At 35.8% G+C, this 26,218-nt stretch overlaps 1 long non-coding RNA gene across 1 annotated transcript in view; it reads right to left on the reverse strand.

The window, feature by feature from the left end:
- The window catches only part of LOC121384823, a 30,482-nt gene extending 22,870 nt beyond the window's left edge, over nt 1–7,612 (reverse strand). The window contains exon 1 of the long non-coding RNA XR_005959444.1: nt 7,510–7,612. This is a non-coding gene — a long non-coding RNA (uncharacterized LOC121384823). The remainder of the gene's footprint in view (nt 1–7,509) is intronic.
- Nucleotides 7,613–26,218: the final 18,606 nt, after the last annotated feature.

The following is a 26,218-nucleotide window of genomic DNA, read 5'->3' on the forward strand; positions in this document are numbered from 1 at the left end:
TTTTCTCTGTACGAATATATGTCAAAATGAACAAATGTTTGACATGCAATAGCCTTTGATTAATAAATCAATGTGCTCCAGTGGTGTCGTTAAACAAAACAAACGTTTTTTTTACCGGTGTAAAGAGATTATGTCCCTCGTATATTGTCGTGACCACAGTCTTGTACTATGATACAAAACACTAATATCTGGTTTTCATAAAATATGTCACATGCCGCAGACAGTCATCAATTAGACGCATACATGGCGTTTTCACACACTTCGATTTCTTCGATTCGTCGCAGATTAATAACAGAAAATCAGCGACTATATTCCCATAAAACAAATCACCATTGGTGTACGGCAATTTGCGACGTGCTACAGATGTTATGAAAAAAAAACAAGAGTTGACCGCAAGCGCCACCGAGACCGGTTTAAAGAAAGCCACGCCCACGACATTCATGAATATTCAGCCATCCATCGATTCTTAACTAACAATCACCTGCCCTCACGTAACACTGATTTGGTCTTTCAAGATCCACTACCAAAGTTCCTTTATCGAATTTCAATTCTCTGCTCACACTCAAGCCTGGCTGCCAGATTCGGTGCAGATTACGTACTTAACTAGAAATGTTTTAATTAGATAAACGCCCATACTAAGGAGCACATTCGGCGAATCTCTCTCAATTTATATAAGGTAATCATTTTAGATATCATCTTGATAATTGATTTCTAAATGTCGCGCTGACAGACCTCCGTATCTTATTTTAAGCTTCCTTTAAGCCTGCCACTGTTAAGATATTTGATTTAAAACTCGTTAGCAAATTTCAAGAGCATCATGGCCTCAGGGGATATGCTCAACGCAGAGTCTTTGGAAACGCGAATTCACATTGCAACCACCCGGACTCTGGTTCCGTAAATGCTTTTATATTTGGTTATTATTACTCAGATCGTCTGGTACGATTATGTATTTTCGTTTAGATGGCAGCGTTGAAATATTCATGACTCGGGGGAATGGAGACAGAGTGAAATATCAGTAATTTAGAGGAATAACAAACAATGAGCCGGGAATTAACAGCTATTTCTGTCTATTCTGTTTAATCAAAAATTGTTTTGTGACGCAGGTTTTGTAATCTGTCATTTAGTACGACCCGCTGCAATAGACTCTGACCTAAACAACAGATGAAAACGGTTGGGAGTTTAAACAATTCATCCACACCCATATTGGGTATTGATGTTTTGGCTCACATTTGGTGGCAATGTTTAAAGATTTTGTTTAACGACACCACTGGATCACAATGATTTATTGATCATCGGCTATTGGATGTCAAACATTTGGTAATTTTGACATATCGTCTTGGAGAGGAAAACCCGCTACATTTCTCCATTAGTAGCAAGGGATGTTTTATATGCACCATCCTACAGACAGAATAGCACATATGAAGGCTTTGATATACCAGTTGCAGTGCATTGGCTGGGACTCGAACGCTTTACCACAGGACTACGTCCGCGTCTTGGTGGCATTGAGTTCTGGTTCTATAGTCTTCAATGTGCAGATAGAAACGTCCATAGTGTACTTCAATAGGACAAAGACGTGAACTACGTTTCTTCGAGAATACTAAAGAATCGGGTTGGAATCTCTCCGCCCATTCTTATTTCAGAAAAAAAAACTGTTCTTCCATTCTATAATATAGTTTTGGTGTGATAAACCTGATGCCTTACAAAACAGAGTAGCATTATGGTTGTTTGGTTTGGGTGTTTTTTATTTTTAAATTCGTATTATTTTTATGTATGTTTTTAAATATTTGTTAATAATGATTTTTCAATTGCATTCGTATCAAATCAAGTCAATCACATTTAATGTTCACCCATCAGGCAACAAATCAAGATGACGACATCATACATTTTCATGATTGGTCGATGACAAATATTTATTTTTAAATCATGATGTCATTTTAATAACTTTACTTGCTAGCATATTATTGTTGGAATAAATATAAAATAAAGATGGGTAGGCTATGCTTAGATCTTGTGCCGTGCCCGCATCGGTCATACTTACTTGACTCGTTCATTTATTTTGAAGAAAGATCCTCCATCTCAGTGTGTGCACTGTCAGAGTACTCTGACGGTGCGCCACATTTCGGTGGAGTGTAAGTATTTGAAAGAAACACAAAAAAGATATATTTGGTCAGAGAAATGTGATGGAATCATTTCAACTTTTATTACAATTTCTTCGAGATACTGACTTTTACTATACATTTGAATTTTATACATCTGTGATATTTGTATTTTTTTGTACAGTTTTTTACACTGTGTTTTTACTTGTCTCATGAATTTTAATATTGTTGTTGATCATCACTTTATTTTTTGAATTACCATGGTTTGAAACACAATAGCCGATGTAGTTTTCATGCTGGAGTGTCTTTAAATATTCATTCATTCATTCATGCTATGCTTAGGAAACATTTGCGTTTTAAACACTTTCATAAAACTATTTTTATTTCAGTATACTGCAAATACTTTTTTCTTTCAATTATACCCCATTAACATACGCAACTGGAACATGGTTAAGTCATGCCACTTTACAATGTCCACTGCTGTCTTATTTTCTTTGAAGGACGCAAAGAAGAGGAAATGACATTCTCTTCGCAAGTTGCAATAAAAAGCAACTGTCTATCAAGACAACTTCATCAAATAAACAGACATCATTAGTATCTGCAACAGCACACACGGCTTCGGTTTCTTTCATTTATTTGGTTCGCCACGTGGAAGACAAAAAGCACATTAACAAGTTAACTTGAATTATATTTAGTCACTGCGAAGTTTTCTTTCTTTGTGAAAAGGTTAAACTATGTAGAGAAACCATTGACATACTAATTCAAAGAAATGTATTTTAAACTAGAGAGAAAAAGAGAGAAATAAAATTTAATAGTCCAGAATGCGGATACTTCTTTTCGTGCCGGAAACTGTTATCATTTGATTAGGGCTTTATAATACATAGGTCAAAGGTGTTTTTTTCTTTAACGACACCACTAGAGCACATCGGTTTATTAACCATAGACTATTGGATGCCACACATTTGGTAATTTCGACATTATAGTCTTAGAGAAGAAACCCGCTGCAGTTTTCCATTAGTAGCCAAGGATCATTTATGTGCACCATCCCACAGAAATGATAACACATACCACAGCCTTTTGTATAACAGTCGTGATGCACTGACTGGAGCGACAAATAGCCCAATGGGCTCACCGACGGGGGTCGATCCTAGACCGACCCCGCACCAGGTGAGTGCTTTACCACTCGACTACATTCCGTCCTATATAGTAGATAGAAGACTGACAATGATTAGGAACTGAAATATACTAAGCGCCAAGATATGAACGCTGATTTGCTTGTCTGAAGATGTTTGTTTTGATTTAACAATTTCAGTGGATATTGTTCAGTGTAGCATGTGTGTATGCAACACGACGAGAAATTATATATTTGGCAACAGAAATGTTTTGGAATCTTTAAAATTCCACCCAGAATTAATTTTAAAGATTATAAAGTTCGTTGATTTCTATACAGGGTGTATACTACCAAATCAAATCCCATAGACGACAATAGTAACATATGTGGCTAAAATTCCTACCTGCAACGTATCAACCGACATAAACGCCACGGATATAAATACTACCACCCCTTACACTTAAAGTGAATCAGAAAAAAATGGGGGTCAAGCTGCTCGTTTCTGAGATAACGGGTAGCGTCTATGACTACCCTAGTTTCGCACAAAATTCGAGTACTTTTTTTTACAGGTACCCCATACATGTTTCAAGCACAAGGCTACTTGACACATTGCTACTAGATGAAATAAAATTGCACATTTCTTTTACCCAGATGAAACTATTATTTTTTACAACCAACACACTCACATTTATAACCAATCACAGGACTTGTGGTGTTCACTTCTCTATCAAAAGTTGGGTGCACCTCGAACTTTGACCCAGCCGGAAGTTATTTGGTTTAGTACTACCTATACTGATAACATACATTTTTCAAAAAGTGTCCAGCTATGTGTCTTTATGACAACCAGGATCTGGTGTATTCTGACATAAACTGACAACCTCACTGAAACTGTTGTTTCTACAGTGTAACCTAATATAATGTACACCTCAAAAAGCATATATATTGCATATAGTTTTGTACAAATGCAATATGTCATATTAAACAACAAAATGTTTTAAAATAAAACTCCTGAAGATATTTACTTTCAGTTGGGTGTGTGTACTCAGGTATATATGTAGAGACAACAAAGATAGTCAGAGTACCTCTACCCCTTTAAAGACTTCCATTAAAACACATGCCCTTGATTGACCCCTAGATTAAAAAGACCTTAACAGGCACATCAAAGAAATATCAGTATTAAAAAAATACACTGTCTGAGGAAGAAAACACAAACATGACTGTACCTGTATGACGTAATGACTTAATGTCCTGAACATTAGTGTTGGGAGGAAATCCTGTATGCTGGGTGTGGGTGTCTTCAAGTTACCAGGTGTGGGAATTTCAAATCCATCGGCCATGCTGATTTTCATAATGAATCATCAAAACTATTGGCAGCCACCAATATTCCTGACTATATTTTATTTATAGCCTACTGTAGTTGGAGGTTTTAATAGTTGTGATATCTGGAATAATCATGCAGCTTTAACACATTTATTTTTGATTAATTACTGAAAAAACCCTATTTTTAAATGACAAAATTACCCGAACATCTATTTTCTTGCATTATTTTCTAATCCGGATGAATACAATATGTACATTAGATGTATTCCTACAATCTGTAATCCAGCATTTTATTTAGCTAGTAACATTAGGTAATACAGCTTTAACAATAAAATAAATTATCAACTTAATCCAAGGCAGATAATCAAATCTGAAAAAATTGGTTCTGAATCTAGTATAAACTCAAAATGCTTTTCATGAGAGCTAACTAAGTGATTATTAAAAAAACCCAAAATGATCTGGAGATCTAAGTATATGTTTAACAACCTTATTGTTATGTACAAATAAGAACAGAAGGCACAATAGTGACAACAAATTTTATTATGTTTTGGGTAAAGTTTTTCTTTAAATTTTGCATAAAACTATAAATTTGTCTAAAATATAACTTAGCACCCTATAAATATGTCAAAATGACAATAAAAATCAACTTCTTTACAAATTTGAGTTTTCAGAATTTCATACATAAAAAATTAACAATGTTAATGAAAACTAAAGAAATTAACCCACTATTGGCACATGCTATTTTTAATATAAAAATAAATTGCTATTAAAATCTTAGTTCAGGTTGCCTATATATAATATCATATTTAAGAGCAGTTGTATATGGCAAGTCAAATACCATGTAAAAAGAAATTATTGAAATTTTTACAATATTAATTATAGGCCAAAACCAACTTTTCTTCAGTGCTAACTTTGATTCAAACTCCATTCAGAGCCATGTACAGAGATTATTGTCAAGGTCAAGGTCACTGTGAACTTGCATGATCGAGTGATGTCTAATTAATCAACCGGTATAGTTTAATTAAATAAAATGACAAAATCATAATATTTTTTATTATGCACTGAATATGTGCTATAGGGTGTATACTACCAAATCAAATCCCATAGACGACAATAGTAACATATGTGGCTAAAACTCCTACCTGCAACGTATCAACCGACATAAACGCCACGGATATAAATACTACCACCCCTTACACTTAAAGTGAATCAGAAAAAAATGGGGGTCAAGCTGCTCGTTTCTGAGATAACGGGTAGAGTCTGTGACTACCCTAGTTTCGCACAAAATTCGAGTACTTTTTGTTACAGGTACCCCATACATGTTTCAAGCACAAGGCTACTTGACACATTGGTACTAGATGAAATAAAATTGCACATTTTTTTTACCCAGATGAAACTATTATTTTTTACAACCAAAACACTCACATTTATAACCAATCACAGGACTTGTGGTGTTCACTTCTCTATCAAAAGTTTGGTGCACCTCGAACTTTGACCCAGCCGGTTTGTATTGTATTATACTTTTCACCACAGATCTTTGCACTGTGGTTATATATATATATATATATATATATATATATATATATATATATATATATATATATATATATATATATATATATATATATAGTAAAATTTCGTTGGGTTGAACTCGGTAGAGGCGAATACACCACAACGCTCGAACCAAAAATGAAGTCCCAACTTGCACTTACTATATGTAAATCTAGTGGTTAGCCGTTACGGTTAGGTCGAACTACCCGATGGGTCGAACACTTTCTCGAGCACCGACGGGGTTCGAGCCAACGGGATTCAACAGTATATATATATATATATATATATATATATATATATATATATATATATATATATATATATATACATATATTTCCAAATACTTACCTTTTCTCACACCCAAGAGACGATTTGTATTTTTATGCTTGGGTGTCAAACATTCATTCATTTCATGTATGCACAACTACACATTAAACAAAGAATCATCGCTTCTGGTAGCAATACATCAAACAGTCCCCGAGTCAAAGTTCAAAGTGCACTCAACTTTTCATTCCACTGTTAACGCTATCAGTCCTGCTATTGGTGATAAATGTGATAGCGTTTATTGTCATAAAATGCTGTTCATCTGGCCATAACATACCTGTAAATTAAGTTGAACTAGTATTAATGTAGGAGTTGCTATTGAGCATTAACATATAAGCAAGGCCTATTAAAATAGGATAACAGAATTTGAGCAGATCTAAGGTAGATAAAAAAAAACCTGTCCGTTATATCTGAAACGGGCAGCTTAATTACCGGCGTTTTCTGGTTTGTTTTAAAGGTGAGGGGTGTTTATGTTGACTGAAATGCAGCGTGCAGCAGTTTTAGCGACATGGGGCGGGATTTAGCTCAGTCGGTTGAGTGTTCGCTTGAGGAGCTTGCGTCGCAGGATCGAACCACCTCGGTGGATCCATTCAGCTGATTGGGCTTTTTTTCTCGTTCCAACCAGTGCACCACCACTGGTGAATGGCCATGGTATATCTTTTTCTGTTTGTGGGAAAGTGCATATAAAAGACCGCTTTCTGCATTAGGAAAAATGCAGCGGGTTTCCTCTGATGACTACGTGTCAGAATTACCACATGTTTGACATCCAATAGCCGATGATTAATTAATCAATGTGCTCTAATTGTGTCGTTAAACAAAACAAATTTCAACTTTTTTAGCGAAATATATTGGTATTGTCGTCTGTGTGATTTGATTTGGTGGTATACACCCTTTTGGGATGCACCACTGTTTGTTTTGGAGGTCATTGCTTTGGCTTATGAAGGCCAACACGAGTGGAACTTCCTTCCTAAAACATCCCATAAATGTTAAATGGGGGAAATCAATGCAGTTCTGTAACGCCTTATTCACGCAAGACGTTGAAATTAACAGGGGCCCTATGAGGATTGCATTGTATCATGATACAATATTCGCCAACATACTACTAACCTTTCAAATTGCCTCATATGATCACTAATTTATTCTCTAGCTGCACACCCGTCTGTAAAACAACATCCTCCATGGCAATCATGAGTCAACTCCGGTCACCTTTAAAAAAGAAAGAAATGTTTTATTTAACGACGCACTCAACACATTTTATTTACGGTTATATGGCGTCAGACATATGGTTAAGGACCACACAGATTTTGAGAGGAAACCCGCTGTCGCCACTACATGGGCTACTCTTCCGATTAGCTGCAAAGGATCTTTTATTTGCGCTTCCCACAGGCAGGATAACACAAACCATGGCCTTTGTTGAACCAGTTATGGATCACTGGTCGGTGCAAGTGGTTTACACCTACCCACTGAGCCTTGCGGAGCACTCACTCAGGGTTTGGAGTCGGTATCTTGATTAAAAATACCATGCCTCGACTGGGATCCGAACCCAGTACCTACCAGCCTGTAGACCGATGGCCTGCCACGACGCCACCGAGGCCGGTCCGGTCACCTTTAATGTTTGCGTTTAGCGTATTTGCAAGAATGTACAGTTACCTTCCTCATTATCTCCCCTGTATACACTTATCTGTGTATTTTGTCGGACTAAAAGTCACTAGTATTTTACAAAGTAAATATCTGAAGTATATGCCACGCACAATTATTAGGAATACAATATTTATTCTGAAGGAAAGTGGCAGCCAAAGGTTTATTTTTGTAAAATAAAAAATAATAAATAAATAAATAAATAAATAAATAAATAAATAAATAAAAATGTATATAAAAATAAATAAAGAGAGAGAGAGAGAGAGATTTCCGCCGGAGTGCAGAGTATTTAGCTATGATGAGGATCAGTGCACATGCACCGAGTTGCATGTGAGATAAAAACTAGGTAATCTTCATACAAGCTGATTCAACTGAATAGTCAATGCTCTATTCAAATGAGTTTTGAAAGGTATTATGAACTGCACAGATATCCGAGTCATTTCCAAAAGATCAATTTAGGTATTGTAGTAAATAGTATAAACAATGCGATCGCAATCATATATTTTGGTACGTGTGATTGATATGTAGGAATATATCAAATTATTGAAATTGATAATTATTTATAAAAATTAATAAGGAAGGACGGAAGGAAGTGTTTTATTTAACGACCCACTCAACACATTTTATTTTACGGTTATATGCCGTCAGACATATGGTTACGGACCACACATATATTGAAAGAGGAAAACCGCAGTCGCTACTACATGGGAAAGGGATCTTTTATATACACCATCTCACAGACAGGGTAGTACATACCACGGCCTTTGATATGACAGTCGTAGTGCACTGGCTGGAACGAGAAATAGCCCAATGGGTCCACCAACGGGGATCGATCCTAGACGGAACGCGCATTGAACGAGCACTTTACCACTGGGTTACGTCCCACTCCCAAAAATTAATAAAGACCTGTATTAAAATATTAATTTAAATCCCACGAAACACTTTGGTCTTCTACTTATATCCATTAAAGTAATTTCATTTATTGTATTGTATTGTATTGTATTGTATTGTATTGTATTGTATATATATATATATATATATATATATATATATATATATATATATATATATATATATATATATATATATATATATATATATATATATATATATCTATATACATTGAAATACATAATATCACGAACAATGCAGCTATAAAACATTAGAACCAAACAATTTCATTACTAGCAGGAAAGAAAAGAAAAGAAAACACGACCCGGCAACAAAAAAACAAAAACAAAACAACAACCCCGCAACCCCTCCGCCTCCCCAGAAAAAACAAAACCCCACAATAAATCAGAAACAAACAAAACAAGAAAAAAAACAAAAAACAACAACAACGAAAACCCACCTCCCAACAAACAAAACAAACAAAACAAAAAATAACAAAAAACATATAGTAAATGATTAAAATTGTGACCAATGAGGAATCGAAGAATTGACTGTTGTATTAATACGTATGCGACATTATGGGTCGAATTTACAATCCTGTTTATGTCTTACACGCGTGTAATAAACACCTGCGTCTAAGAAAAAGCAGGCTTCGTAAATTCGGTCCCACATGTTTAGGATTAACTTCCTTTTTTTAATTTTAAATCTAGAATTCTCAGGGATGTCAGTGCTCATGCCTAGTGACGGTGACAATTTACGAATTTATGCTAAATTATATATATATATAAATATATATATATATATGTCACAGGGATCCTATAATACCCGTAACTGAATAAAACTACGATTATCCAAATATCTCTCCTAACTGTCTATCTATTAGATCTCTCTGTATCGGGCCGTCTATACCCGAGTGGCTTGGCTCTAGGTATAATCAGAGATAAGATCTGATATATATATATATATATATATATATATATATATATATATATATATATATATATATATATATATATATATATAGCACGTTTAGTTCACTAGAAAACACAACAAAACACAATACACTTTGGAATCTGTATTAACACTACGCTGACAAATGTACTTGCCGCAGTAGTTAATTAACAACAACAATATAATAACAACCCAGAGCTAATCACTTAATTAGTTAATCACTAGGTGTCTAGTTTACACAATATTCTAATCACTTCACCGTGATACAACACACACACGTGTGATAATTGAGAAACGCTGCCAGGGGAACTTAATTAAAAAAAGGAATTACAACTCTATTCCTAACTGGTTAATTTTTAATTAACCCTTAAATACTCATTCACTAACCTTGTAATACAGGATTAATACTGGTACATATCACAATAAAGACAATAACCTACAGTTTACCTAGGTCCTCAGGAATGACCGGCTAAGCTTTATCTTACCAAATACTCGTATAAAGATATTAGAACAGTGAAGCCTACAATTTACTTCGTCAGATTACCGGAGACACTGTCTAAAGAATATTGGTACAATAAAGTATTAAAATATTTAAAGTCACATCAATCACATCAAGGTTATACAACAGAGCAGAAATATATATTTACCAAGTCCGGTCTGAACTAATATAAGTCGTCCAGTTGGACCACGTCCGTTCCCCTGAATAATTCCAATGTTTCTCCCCGATATCTCTAAAATCCTATCTATTTATTCAAAAATCTCAGAGACAGCGAATATCGCCTGGGGGCACAACGCGGTACCTCACCTATCATGTGATAGTTCCACAAATCCCAGAGACGGTATATTTCCTTACAAGCCTAGACTGGTCGTCGGCTAGTTCGCGAGAGATACCATGGTCGCGCGGCGGTATTACGTAACCACTCTCCACATGGCCTCCACACCTGATCTAAGTGCATATTAGGACGCAGGACTACCACCCTCGCACGGGGGTATTACGTAACCAAGCTGCACACAACCCTCTAAAACAATTAACATCGCCACAGGCGAAAAGATAAGAGCATGTTCCGTCACAATATATATACATATATATATATATATACACACACACACACACACACACACACACACACACACACACACACACACACACGATAGATTAATTACTAGTAATCAGCACTTTTTGCAACAAAAAAAAACAGCGAAATATACCACAGGCTTCCATATTAGGATAATGCGTCTTCGATTTCACAAGCGTGCACAGATGCCTTCCTTCGTGTGCTTCGTTTCCAAAGCAGTGCTATTTCTAACATACATTTTACATTATTAAAACGGACCTCGAGAGTCACCATCGGCCCCGTAGCTAACAAGCAACCCCCTCACCTTGTTAAAAATAAAATACTAAAATAGCATCATAATAAACTATAAAAAAAAAAACCCAACAAGAAGCAAAATTACAAGCAGCTGTTTTTGGTTCACTGCTTATGATGTATGCGTATAGAGAATTACATGTGCAGGTGTTCTTACAATAAAATAATAACTGCAACACTGCATTGCACTACACCGACCCATTTTCATTGAAGTATTATGGGTCCAGCACAGCATAAATGCACCCTAGTAGGATATATGCACACAAAAGTCAAGATAAAATTAACAAAGGAATGAAAGACACTCGGTGAATCCTAGGTACTGAATTTCGGGGCTGCGATATCTGTTATCCGTTTCACCTTCCTCATTGTTCTCCCATCTGATGGGGTAGCCATTGGAAAATGATTTCTACAAGATGGGCAGGAGTGTTTGCTGAACACTATTGAAATATAAATGATATAAATACAGTGGTCGGATTTACTATCTGATTGAGATTTAATTGGCTACATTGACGCCATGGCTGAATCCACAAAGAGTCTGTATCACGTCAGGTCTACAAAGGATTATGGCTTTTTCTGTAGTTTGTGAACTCAACCAATTTCAAATTGTTTAATAGTAGCAATGTTACCCACATAATGGTACATAACAGGTACGCATTCTACGAACTTAGAAGAGTCCCCAAAATCTTGTGTTGTGACTAACGAATGCACAGGACGCGTTTCTTTTTTTAAAGAGTATCCATGTTGGTCGGTTGTTTCAGGGAGAAGATTGCCATACACGTCAGTTTACCTTGGCGTGCGAAAGGTGGACCTTTTCAAATTGTACCCTCTTCCCTAGAATTCCTGCATACGCTAACACGTGGTCATTATAGATGAGTGGGTTGCATCGCACAACATTTGTGCAGTGATTGTTCTATTACGACAGTCACTTCAATCCAATATTCATTGCACTGGAGTCTGACACGAACACTTAAATATTTAACACCAATGATGTTTTGTTTCTCTCCAACAGAAGTCGTAGTTCAACGTGCAATATGCACGACAAGTTAGCCCGTGGTATATCAATAGCCCATGTGATTAATTATTTAAAGTGAACAGCTTATTGGCTAACAGTTGAAATCGACGTGTTTGTTCCCCGTATGCCTCGGGATCAATGGGCAAATAAACGATGGGAAATAACAGGCTTCGTGTATTGGCCATTGATCCCATGCACATGGCACGAACTACTGCTCTTATAATACGGGACATACGCTGTCTAGAGGTGGTGGCTGCTCCAATCGATGCCACACCCTGGCAATCACGCTAAGCTTCCACCAGATTTGATTTCTACAACATACATTTAATTCACCTTGAATGAAGGTAGTTTTTCCTTCCTACCGGTGCGTTGGTGTATCACGAGATTTTAGTCAAACCATATCCTGTGCATGGGTTATAATGGTATTGATTTTTATATATATTTTTTTTTTCCGAGGGAGTTAAGAAGCCCCACACGTTTCAAGTTGTTTGCGCTAACTGGTTCGGGACAATAGCCTTATCCACACACTAAGTGAGTTCACCTTTTCAAAACACATACATCAACGCGTTCAAAGGACGTGGATGTTTGTTTCACGAATACAAATTGCGTCCATACATTTTACAGAAACAAATTAAGAAGATCTGTCCGTTATTGCTTCTAATTTACTGGATTAGGTACAGTATTAAAACATCAGCAAAATAAGAATAGCCATTCAACCGACTGCTCTGGTTCTAAAATGTGCATAACGTTACTTCTATACTACTTAAATAACTTTCTCCCTTATATAATATTAGCTAGCATGTCCAGTGTAATCAAAGCATGTGATATTTTTTTCAGATCAAATATTTTCAGAATTTGATAACTTTGCAAGTTAAATGTAAATTAATCGAGGTCACGTCACTGCGTTTATTGACATCTAATCAAACGTACAACGGTGACACTACATAACTGACGTATGCATTCACAGTCATCAAACAAAAACATTTCAATAGCAACTTTACACTAAAAGCTGTTCAACGTTCAGAAAACATAAAACGTTAAGCACAAGTTTATTCTTATGTATAGACATCTAAAATGACGTCATTCGAGTTTGACGTCATTTCCATTCACAAAGACACCGCGTCACATATTCTTACGTCATTTAAATATCGGGTAATGGCTGACTGGAATTAAAGTTGTGTATACATTTTACAAAAACACACTGTATTATGCTTGAGATTATATGATACAGACATGATTACCCTCGTGTTTTTCGGTATCGTTGATTTCATATATTAAAAATAAAAATAATGTATTTTATTCATAATATATGATATTGACGATACCGAAAAACACGAGGGTAATACCCCTCTCTCTCTCTCTCTCTCTCTCTCTCTCTCTCTCTCTCTCTCTCTCTCTCTCTCTCTCTCTCTTCCAGTTATGCATTTTGTAATATTAGAAACAACAGGATGACCAGAAACACTTCGGCCCTACGGAAATGGATAATCTAAACAATAAAATATAACTAATTTTTTTGTTTCAGTTGTCATAAAAGACTCTAATAGTGAAACATATGCTAGGGTCTGTCCATTTAATGATTTTGTTTAAATAAGAAATAAATTGTTGTTATTTAAGAACTATCTTTGTTTTGATGGATCAATACTATTCTGGAACTAAAACGGTTCATTTCATTTATTGTCATATTACATGTTTATAGGATTGCAAGATAAATAAAGTAACTGAGGTAAGATATCGGCTGTATCCTGCACAAGTCGAACAGCGAATGTCACTCGGCAGAGCTTCACGACATTGTCTTTACATATACAACCGTAAATAAAATGTGTTGAGTGCGTCGTTAAATAAACCATTTTCTTCCTTCTCTTTTCAATCTTAAAAGGAGGTACCCCTTTGTTTTTCGATACCAAATATGGCTTTTGTTACTATAACGTAAATTATTAATGGGACACACCCTAGTTTTTAAACACTACATCATATTGTTCACTATTAGAGCCGTTTGTGATAACTGAAATCAAAAATTACTTTAATTTTATTTTTTAAATTATCCATTTCCGGAGAACTGAAGAGTTTCTGGTCATCCTGTTGTTTCTAATATTACAAAATGCATTTTTCATATTTTTAGTCGTTATTGATTCGATTTCTAGGCTATGTTTTAAAGATATTTTCCGGTTTTAACGTCACAGACTCTTGTGTTACTCTGTTGTAAGTGTGGTACAAGTTTGTAGATTATCTAAACTTAGTGTCCATTTTTATGAGTTGAATCTAGGTTCTGCGCCTTTAAGTCATTATTTTAAAATGTCCAATACTAGCCTTTGCCAACTAGCCTCTTGCAAATTCATGAAACGTCTTGCACCGCTCTTCATGTGGAATCGTTAGGTCTACGATTACACTTTCGAATGAACGCCACATCTCTAAAATATATTACTCCTAGTGTCGTGTGTATGTTCAATGTATTCAGCGTAAATCCACTTCTTCACTTTTATCACTTATAGTACTTATACTATGCTGATCTCTGCGCCTGCATCCGTTTATTACCGACGAGCACCTGTGAAAGCAACTGCACTCGTTCTGTTTATGGCTTTCTACCGTTGGGGTCGCTACTAATACACAACCGGTCTTCTGTTCCCGAAAGTGGCCAGCAGTGAGTTATTTGACAACGAGCTAGTGCTCTGATGACAGCTCGATCGTATGCTACAAAATGGACATGTCCAGATACATTATTGAGAAGCAGATAAAATGATTTATGTTGGATGTAGAGAAAGAAAAAACCCTAAAAGGTTTAATGATACAAGAAATTTTTCTTATATTTTCAGTGCAATCAAAGTGTGTGATATTTTTCAGATCACAAACTTTAAGAATTTGATAACTTTGCAAATTAGGTGTAAATTAATCGGTCACGGCACTTAGTTTATTGACATTTAAGCAAATGCACTAGGGTGACACTCCATAATTGACGTATGCTTTCACAGTCAGAAAACTAAAAACGTTTTGCAGTAGTTTAGTTTGATGTAAGAACATAAAAAATGACGTCATTCGAGTTTGACGTCATTTCCAATTAAAAACACACCGCGCCAAATAATCTTACGTCATTTGAATATCTAGTAATGAAAGACTGGAATTAAAGTTGCGTGTAAAGTTTACAAAAACAAAACAAAAAAACGTTACATTGAGCTTGAGATTATATGATAAAGAGATTATTACCTTCGTGTGTTTTGGTATTGTCATTATTATATATTAGGAATAAAAAGAGAGAGAGAGAGAGAGAGAGAGAGAGAGAGAGAGAGAGAGAGAGAGAGAGAGAGAGAGAGAGAGAGAGAGAGAGAGAGAGAGAGAGAGAGAGAGGATTCGGCACGAGTCTATGTTAATCGGTATTTGTCGAGGCACTGCCGAGACAAATACCGATTAACTAGACGAGGTTGATATTTTACATATTAAAAAAACACGAGTAGCGAATTCTATTTATCCTATAACACTTCTAAAATAACATTTTAATTCAATTTTTAGTAAACCACAATACTAAAGTCGCAGCCATCGGTAATATGACGTCATCACGATTAGCACAAATTAGTTTAACGTCACGCATTTTACACAAATCTTTGAAAACGTTACGCTCATGTACACCGGTCTTGTTGGCTTGTAAGCAAATGACCCATCCACAGCAATACATTACCTAGAGACCTTGCAAATTTGCATACTATTATTAACCGAGTTATTAAAGTAAATTATCACATGGGTTTATGACATGGATATCATGGGTAAGTTAATAGGATATATATATATATATATATATATATATATATATATATATATATATATATATATGTATGTATACGTATATGTTAAAAAAAACCTTTCGTAGCTATACTGGCTGCGTATATTTGGTGTAGGGAAAAAAGTAGGGAAAACACAAACACATGATAATGAAGGTTATTGTACAAATCGAGCATGGATTTTATCAGGCTGTGCTGTATCAGAAAAACAAATCATATCAGTTGGAATTATCTAGAGGTTGTTCCTATGGTCGACAATGTTTGGAGATAAATGAAAGAGAATCAGAAAAAAAGTTACATGGCTCTTATACACAATGTCATTACATTCGTAATCTTGATAGAACTTGATATGCAACAGCACATTATGTTCTAGGTGAGACTATAGATACTTATTGCGCCAGGGCATTCATATTTAACACTGCATCATATAGAGCCATGCATACTTTATTATATACTGCGAGTTTAATCTAACATCTTGATAGAACTTAATATGCAACAACTCATTGTGTTCTGGAGGAGACTAATTATTGCTAGCAAGGCTTTCATATTTAACAATACATCAGATAAAATGGAATAGTGTAAATATTACTCAGGACCCTTGCAGCCAGTACATGTTAGATTCTGAACAAAAGCGCTTATGGTTAACAAGGCTGTACGGTGTGATGCAGTGTATCCACCACATTGGGTTACTTGATGAGAATCTAGTCAATTCGACCCTCCCAAAATCGCTAGCAAAGAAGGTGAAGGAGCTTAACTCCTACATCAAACCAGCACGTCCGAATTTAGATACTGCATTCGACTTGAACTTGACAAATCAAAATTGGGCTAATCAAACCATGGACGTGTTGATTAAGCATTATGCTAACTCTAAAACTACTGAAGTCTAAGATTATTTCGGCCATGTCATCTAAAAACTTAGACTTCGATCGTGCTCAATTTACCGCTATCAAGTCGGGAAGAAATAACTACAAAACAAAATTAACCGATTCTAGTCTAAAAAATTTCAACAAACAAAATTCTATCAATTTCGGCACAACCTTTCGGACAAATCTCAATGGCGCCTTCCTGAAAGTAAGAAAAAAACTCTTCTTTTTGGTTCATCAAACCTCACCAGAATTAATTTGGAGAAGCATCCCGAGGTGCAAGTAGAATGTTACTCAGGCACCATTTTTAATCACTTTCGGACCATGTTCTCAAAATATAAGGGCAAGTCTCAACCCAAAACCATTGTTCTTAACATTGGTATAAACTCAAAATATCAAAATCCAACTAGTGCAATAAATCAGTTGCGAAACATGATAACCTCGATCAGGAAACGTTTCCCTAGGTCAAAACTACTTTTTATTGAGTTTAACTTTTCGGACAGACTTTTGGCTAGTCAAAAAAACTGCTTCATCTAAATAAATGTGGCTGCAAAAACAATGAGGGGCATCAAACTTATAGCTGTGCTTCACGCGTGTGATTTTGAGGTTGGGCAGGACAACATTCACTGGACAGAAATAAACTTTATCGCAGTTGGATGAGGTACTTAAATTTAAACTAAGGCCGGGAAAGGATAATGTCCACCCTGATTTAGGACTAGGAACTAACATTGTTAACCTAACTGGTGACGCTAACTTTCTAACATCCGCTAAAAAATCATTACTGGCCAGGGGTCTGAATTTTGTTCCCACCCCCAACCAAAAACAAGCTTAGGGGCTAAACTTGACAATGGTGTAATGGATACAGCAATTTTTGACCACAAAAGAAACTGGCCGACTATTTTCGGCATTCAACTGGAGAAAAAATTCCCATTCACGGAAAAGCTCATAAAAGGATAGTGGAAAAAGTGGGTGATATGACAGTTTACACAAATCAGCAAAATCTTTCTGTTATGGAACGTCGTGCTCTTACCAAACTACGCAAAAACTGCAATTTTTTTTATAAAACCTGCAGATAAAGGGTCAGCCACTGTCATTCTATCAAGGGAGAACTATATCCGGGAACCCATAGAGAGCTTAATAATTCAAAGTACTACAAAACATTGGACAAAACTATTTGGCTTGAGAAATGTAAAAAGTTCAATGCAATTATTCAATGTCTAAAAGATCAGGGACGTATTAATATAAAAAAAAAGTAAAATATTTAGAAGCCAGGTCACAATGACAAACCTGGAAATTTTATCTACTTCCAAAAATCCACAAGCCAGTCGATACATGGACCGATATTAACACACCACCCAGTCGTCCAATCATTTCAGACTGTGGAACAGAATCGTACAGTATTTCAGAATACACAGACTTTCACTTAAAACCAATTGCAAATAGACATGAAAGTTTTGTGAAAAACACTAAAAATCTTCTATCACAATTATCAAAAACCAAAATCCCAAAAGATTCATTTTTGGTTACGCTTGATATTGACTCCATGTTTACCAATATAGGTATTGATGCAGGCATTGATTCAGTTAAGAGAGCATTTGATAAGTACCCAGATCCAAAACATTATTGAGCTGTTAGAATTAAGCCTAAAAGGAAATGATTTTGAGTTTGATGGAGAAATGTATCAGCAAGTGTGTGGTTGTGCTATGGGCAAACGTTTTAGTCCAAATTTTGCATCTATCTATGTCGCCGAATGGGAAGAGGCTGCTTTAAAGAAATCAAGTAAAACACCTCTTTTGTACCTCAGATATCTCGATGATATACTTATCATGTGGCCACATTCTAAAAAAGAATTTTGGAACTTTTTTGAGCTATTAACTCAACAGGATGACAATATCAAACTTAAGGCCACCATATTAGATAAATCAGCTGACGTTTTGGATGTAACAATTTATAAAGGTACACACTTTGAAACATCAGGATACCTAGACTACAAATGTTTTTCAAACCCACAGACACACACCAACTTCTCCACTGCAAGTCTTTTCACCCACGCCACACCTTTAAAGGCATTGTTAAATCTCAGATTATTAGATTTCACAGACATTCTAGTAACAAACATAATTTCAATGAGGCTTGTTCACTCTTGTTTAGTGCTTTAAAACCTAGAGGATATTCAAAAAGGGTTTTAAGAAAAATTAAATCTAAAACTGTTCGAGAATTAGAAAATCCCCTTAGGGCAACTGAAGACTATAAACTATACAAATATCAGCATAACCAATCACCTCAAATAAGCACTGGCTCCTCTACTACTTGTGTCAAAACCAGGTGTAGACTTCACAACGTATTTAAAACGCAGTCGACTTTCAAAAGTCAACGGACCAAAATTGAATATCAAATTCGGACAGACATGAACTGTGATTCGAAAAATGTAATATATCTAATCACCTGTAATTTATGTTAAAAAAAAAACCAGTACGTAGGACAAACGCAAAACCAAATGAGAATTAGAGCAGTTTGTCACAAGTATGATATTCGGCATGAAGTTGACACCCCTCTTCGCCAGTCACTTCAATCTACCTGACCATTCGTTAGATGAACATTTTGAAATACATATACATATGTTCATACATATCACAAAAAGTCCCTGTCAAATACAATTATGTGCACGTCGATATTTTGTCCATCACAGCTAGGCTGATCCAGTAAAACCTGTTACATACATTCACACGCAGACTCATACAGTGAAGCCAATGGCATGGGGTAAGTGAGTTCAGAAAATTGAATTTCACTACTGCGTACCATATCCATGTCGGATAATTATCTGGAAACTGTTGATTCGCGGCCAACATTGAACCCAGGGTTTAACTCTTCGTTGAATGCTTTGCAACGAATCGGCGCTTTCTCATTAGTTATCCTTTAAATACTGTGTTGTTATTGAAATCTATGTTCATTATTTATGTAAGCGATCATTGATTACTCCTATTAACGGTTAACACATTCGTAGCTATACTGGCTGCGTACATTTGGTGTAGGGAAAACAATTAAACACAAACACGTGATAATGAAGGTTATTGTACAAATCGGGCATGGGTTTTATCAGGCTGTGCTGTAACAGAAAAACAAATCATATCAATTGGAATTGTCTAGAGGTTGTTCCTACGGTCGACAATTTTTGGAGATAAATGGAAAAGAATAAAAAAAAGTTACATGGCTCTTATACACAATGTCATTACATTCGCCGAGTTTAATCTAACATCTTGATTGAACTTGATACGCAACATACATTATGTTCTGGGTGAGACTATAGCTAATTATTACGTCAGGGCATTCATATTTAACACTACATCATATAGAGTAATACATATTTTATTATATACGGCGAGTTTAATCTAACATCTTGATATAACTTAATATGCAACATCTCATTATGTTCTGGAGGAGACTAATTATTGCTGGCAGGGCTTTCATATTTAACAATACATCAGATAAAGTGGAATAGTACATGTTGGATTCTGAACAAAAGCGCTTATGGTTAACAAGACACCAAGTGCACTAATCAATGGATGCATCTTGTAAACTGGATTATTCGAGATATTGTACATAATACGGTGCAGCTGTTGGAGTGGTAGTCTTAGCGCCTGCAACATTGATCTCAAATAGTCTGGTCTGGGTCCGTGCGTATAAAGGTTTGAAGGTTAAAGGGACATTCCCGAGTTTGCTGCACTTTTTAAGATGTTATCGACTAACAGAGACTTTTTAACGATTGTAATTACATATCAAATATATTATTTCTGCATCAAATATTAGTGGCTGTATATTAAACGTGTTTCTGATGTTCAAATATTTGCACACGGTTAAATTTCATCTTATTTCCTAAATATAGTTTTTTTCGTACGTACGAAATTATTTGAAGACAAAATCCAGTTTGGGCTTCTTACAAATATTTAGACGATCAGAAACACATTGAATATACAGACAATGATATTCTAAACAAGAAAATATATTTAATATGTAAGTTTAATCGTAGAAATATTTTATTAGTCGGAAACATCTTACAATGAAGCAAACTGAGGAATGTCACTTTAACTTTATAATAAAGTAAACTTAAAAGCAGATACAAAAATATTTTTGCCACATTATTGTCACATATTAGCAGATAACATTAGTTATGTTTTTATTTCCAATACATTCTATTTCAGTTGTATAATTTTTTGTTGTTGAAAATCCTGTATTAAAATTGCTTTTTAGATAAAAGAAAAAACAAAGACCAAGAGTTAACTCTGTGGTTCTCTCTGGAATTATGAAGTAATTTCTATGATTTGCGCATAGAGTACTGACTAAACCCATTACAAAACGTTTAGCGTAGGTGTTTTGTAAGACGCATTGCAGCTCTTACGTGAAAACAAAAGTAGTTATGAAACATTTTACTCGTTATTGGGAGTACAAAGTATACAGTAAAAGAGATTTAAAGAGATTTAAACCATTGTTCGATATTTTATTATAAAGTTTACCTTTAAGTGTGTAGTCCGTTCCATCATTCTGTAAACATTTAAAAAACCAGAAGAAGTTTGGTTTGATGTAAGAAGAAAAGTAGCAGTGTTGTGGACATAACAAACATATACTATTTTTGTGTGCAATTTACAAATCCATAGGCTGAGAAATAAATAACTTCTAGTAAATTACATAGTATGAAAAAATGCGTTCCTTGTGGGACGGATTATAGACTGAAATCTCTAATGGCGTCACATACATCCAATCTCTTTGGCGTTGCTATAGCGTTAAAGTCGCAGACTCTAGATTTAGAAGCACGGGACCAGGTGTTGTTAAGTATTTCCCATGAAATCCCAAACGATCCCGTGTCAGATTCAGACACCTCCCTCCCCCGCCCATCTGATAACAATCCCCATATGCCAGCATTTCCATTAATCCTGTGGACTGTGCCTTTTGTGGATATGTTCAAAAGATGAAGAAGACTACACCCGTGTCCGTTTCATTACAATTCGTTAATTTAAAAAAAGCTCGATTTCAGAATTTAAATACGGTTTGAAAGCACTCGGTGTTATCTAACGGCGACTCGTGTTGTATTATCTCCACCCAGCATTCATACATATACATATGTTCATACATGTTAAAAAAAGTCCCTGTCAAATACAATTATGTGCACGTCGATATTTTGTCCATCACAGCTAGGCTGATCCAGTAAAACCTGTTACATACATTCACACGCAGACTCATACAGTGAAGCCAATGGCATGGGGTAAGTGAGTTCAGAAAATTGAATTTCACTACTGCGTACCATATCCATGTCGGATAATTATCTGGAAACTGTTGATTCGCGGCCAACATTGAACCCAGGGTTTAACTCTTCGTTGAATGCTTTGCAACGAATCGGCGCTTTCTCATTAGTTATCCTTTAAATACTGTGTTGTTATTGAAATCTATGTTCATTATTTATGTAAGCGATCATTGATTACTCCTATTAACGGTTAACACATTCGTAGCTATACTGGCTGCGTACATTTGGTGTAGGGAAAACAATTAAACACAAACACGTGATAATGAAGGTTATTGTACAAATCGGGCATGGGTTTTATCAGGCTGTGCTGTAACAGAAAAACAAATCATATCAATTGGAATTGTCTAGAGGTTGTTCCTACGGTCGACAATTTTTGGAGATAAATGGAAAAGAATAAAAAAAAGTTACATGGCTCTTATACACAATGTCATTACATTCGCCGAGTTTAATCTAACATCTTGATTGAACTTGATACGCAACATACATTATGTTCTGGGTGAGACTATAGCTAATTATTACGTCAGGGCATTCATATTTAACACTACATCATATAGAGTAATACATATTTTATTATATACGGCGAGTTTAATCTAACATCTTGATATAACTTAATATGCAACATCTCATTATGTTCTGGAGGAGACTAATTATTGCTGGCAGGGCTTTCATATTTAACAATACATCAGATAAAGTGGAATAGTACATGTTGGATTCTGAACAAAAGCGCTTATGGTTAACAAGACACCAAGTGCACTAATCAATGGATGCATCTTGTAAACTGGATTATTCGAGATATTGTACATAATACGGTGCAGCTGTTGGAGTGGTAGTCTTAGCGCCTGCAACATTGATCTCAAATAGTCTGGTCTGGGTCCGTGCGTATAAAGGTTTGAAGGTTAAAGGGACATTCCCGAGTTTGCTGCACTTTTTAAGATGTTATCGACTAACAGAGACTTTTTAACGATTGTAATTACATATCAAATATATTATTTCTGCATCAAATATTAGTGGCTGTATATTAAACGTGTTTCTGATGTTCAAATATTTGCACACGGTTAAATTTCATCTTATTTCCTAAATATAGTTTTTTTCGTACGTACGAAATTATTTGAAGACAAAATCCAGTTTGGGCTTCTTACAAATATTTAGACGATCAGAAACACATTGAATATACAGACAATGATATTCTAAACAAGAAAATATATTTAATATGTAAGTTTAATCGTAGAAATATTTTATTAGTCGGAAACATCTTACAATGAAGCAAACTCAGGAATGTCACTTTAACTTTATAATAAAATAAACTTAAAACCAGATACAAAAATATGTTTGCCACATTATTGTCACATATTAGCAGATAACATTAGTTATGTTTTTATTTCCAATACATTCTATTTCAGTTGTATAATGTTTTTTGCTTTTTGGATAAAAAAAAAAAAAAGACTAAGAGTTAACTCTGTGGTTCTCTCTGGAATAGTGAAATAATTTCTATGTGTGCATAGAGTACTGACTAAACCCATTACAAAACGTTTAGCGTAGGTGTTTTGTAAGACGCATTGCAGCTCTTACGTGAAAACAAAAGTAGTTATGAAACATTTTACTCGTTATTGGGAGTACAAAGTATACGGTAAAAGAGATTTAAAGAGATTTAAACCATTATTCGATATTTTATTATAAAGTTAACCTTTAAGTGTGTAGTCCGTCCCATCATTCTGTAAACATTTAAAAAAGAAGAAGTTTGGTTTGATGTAAGAAGAAAAGTAGCAGTGTTGTGGACATGACAAACATATACTATTTTTGTGTGCAATTTACAAATTCATCGGCTGAGAAATAAATATCTTCTAGTAAATTATATAGTATGGAAAAAGCGTTCCGTGTGGGACGGACTATAGACTGAAATATCTAATGGCGTCACATATATCCAATCTCTTTGGCGTTGCTATAGCGTTAAAGTCTCAGACTCTAGATTTAGAAGCACGGGACCAGGTGCTGTTAAGTATTTCCCATGAAATCCCAAACGATCCCGTGTCAGATTCAGACACCTCCCTCCCCCGCCCATCTGATAACAATCCCCATATGCCAGCATTTCCATTAATCCTGTGAACTGTGCCTTTTATGGATATGTTCAAAAGATGAATTTAGAAGACTAGCACTCGTGTCCGTTTCATTACAATTCGTTACGATGCAAAAAAAGCTCGATTTCAGAATTTCAAATACGGTTTGAAAGCACTCGGTGTTATCTAACGGCGAAATTAAACAGATAAGTCACACACAAAATAAAATCGGCTGCATGCATTTCATCCCAACTCAAGTAATAATTTTCTAAAATACCCGAATTATGAATAAAATATAATACAACATTTATAGTCCGGCCCAAAGGAAACGCTTTTTATCACATTATGAAATTTGCTACAAGTTATTTATTTATGAGCCGATTGTTTTCTAAATTGCACACAAAAAATAGTATATTTTTGTTATTTCCACAACACTTTTACTTTTCTTCTGACGTCAAACCAAACTGAAATTATTTAAATTTTGTGTGGGATGATAGGACAGACTATAGATAAACAATGTATTTCTGTACTGTTAAATAAATAGAAAAACTACATCATTCTAACCAGTGTGTAGCGTGATGTAGCTCAACAGTACCTTGCTGTAAACAGTGTATGGTTGGACGTAGATCAACAGTACCTCGCTGTAAACAGTGTATGGTTGGACGTAGCTCAACAGTACCTCGCTGTAAACAGTGCATGTCTGGACGTAGCTCAACAGTACCTTACTGTAAACAGTGTATGGATGGACGTAGCTCAACAGTACCTCGCTGTAAACAGTGTATGGTTGGACGTAGCCCAACAGTACCTCACTGTAAACAGTGTATGGTTGGACGTAGCTCAACAGTACATTGCTGTAAACAGTGTATGGATGGACGTAGCCCAACAGTACCTTACTGTAAACAGTGTATGGATGGACGTAGCCCAACAGTACCTTACTGTAAACAGTGTATGGATGGACGTAGCCCAACAGTACCTTAATGTAAACAGTGTACGGTTGGACGTAGCTCAGCAGTACCTTGCTGTAAACAGTGTATAGATGGACGTAGCCCAACAGTATCTTGCTGTAAACAGTGTATGGTTGGACGTAGCTCAACAGTACCTCGCTGTAAACAGTGTATGTTTGGACGTAGCTCAACAGTACCTCGCTGCAAACAGTGTATGGTTGGACGTAGCCCAACAGTACCTCAATGTAAACAGTGTATGGATGGACGTAGCCCAACAGTACCTTACTGTAAACAGTGTATGGATGGACGTAGCCCAACAGTACCTTAATGTAAACAGTGTACGGTTGGATGTAGCTCAGCAGTACCTTGCTGTAAACAGTGTATGGATGGACGTAGCCCAACAGTATCTTGCTATAAACAGTGTATGGTTGGACGTAGCTCAACAGTACCTTAATGTAAACAGTGTATGGATGGACGTAGCCCAACAGTACCTTAATGTAAACAGTGTATGGATGGACGTAGCCCAACAGTACCTTAATGTAAACAGTGTACGGTTGGACGTAGCTCAACAGTACCTCACTGTAAACAGTGTATGGATGGACGTAGCCCAACAGTATCTCACTGTAAACAGTGTATGGATGGACGTAGCCCAACAGTACCTGCTGTAAACAGTGTATGGTTGGACGTAGCTCAACAGTATCTCACTGTAAACAGTGTATGGGTGGACGTAGCCCAACAGTACCTTACTGTAAACAGTGTATGGATGGATGTAGCCCAACAGTACCTTGCTGTAAACAGTGTATGGTTGGACGTAGCTCAACAGTACCTTACTGTAAACGGTGTATGGATGGACGTAGCCCAACAGTACTTTACTGTAAACAGTGTATGGCTGGACGTAGCTCAACAGTACCTCGCTGTAAACAGTGTATGGATGGACGTAACCCAACAGTACCTCACTGTAAACAGTGTATGGTTGGACGTAGCTCAACAGTACCTCACTGTAAACAGTGTATGGTTGGACGTAGCTCAACAG

This window comes from Gigantopelta aegis, chromosome 10, assembly GCF_016097555.1.
Source record: "Gigantopelta aegis isolate Gae_Host chromosome 10, Gae_host_genome, whole genome shotgun sequence".
Taxonomy (NCBI): Eukaryota; Metazoa; Mollusca; class Gastropoda; order Neomphalida; family Peltospiridae; genus Gigantopelta; species Gigantopelta aegis.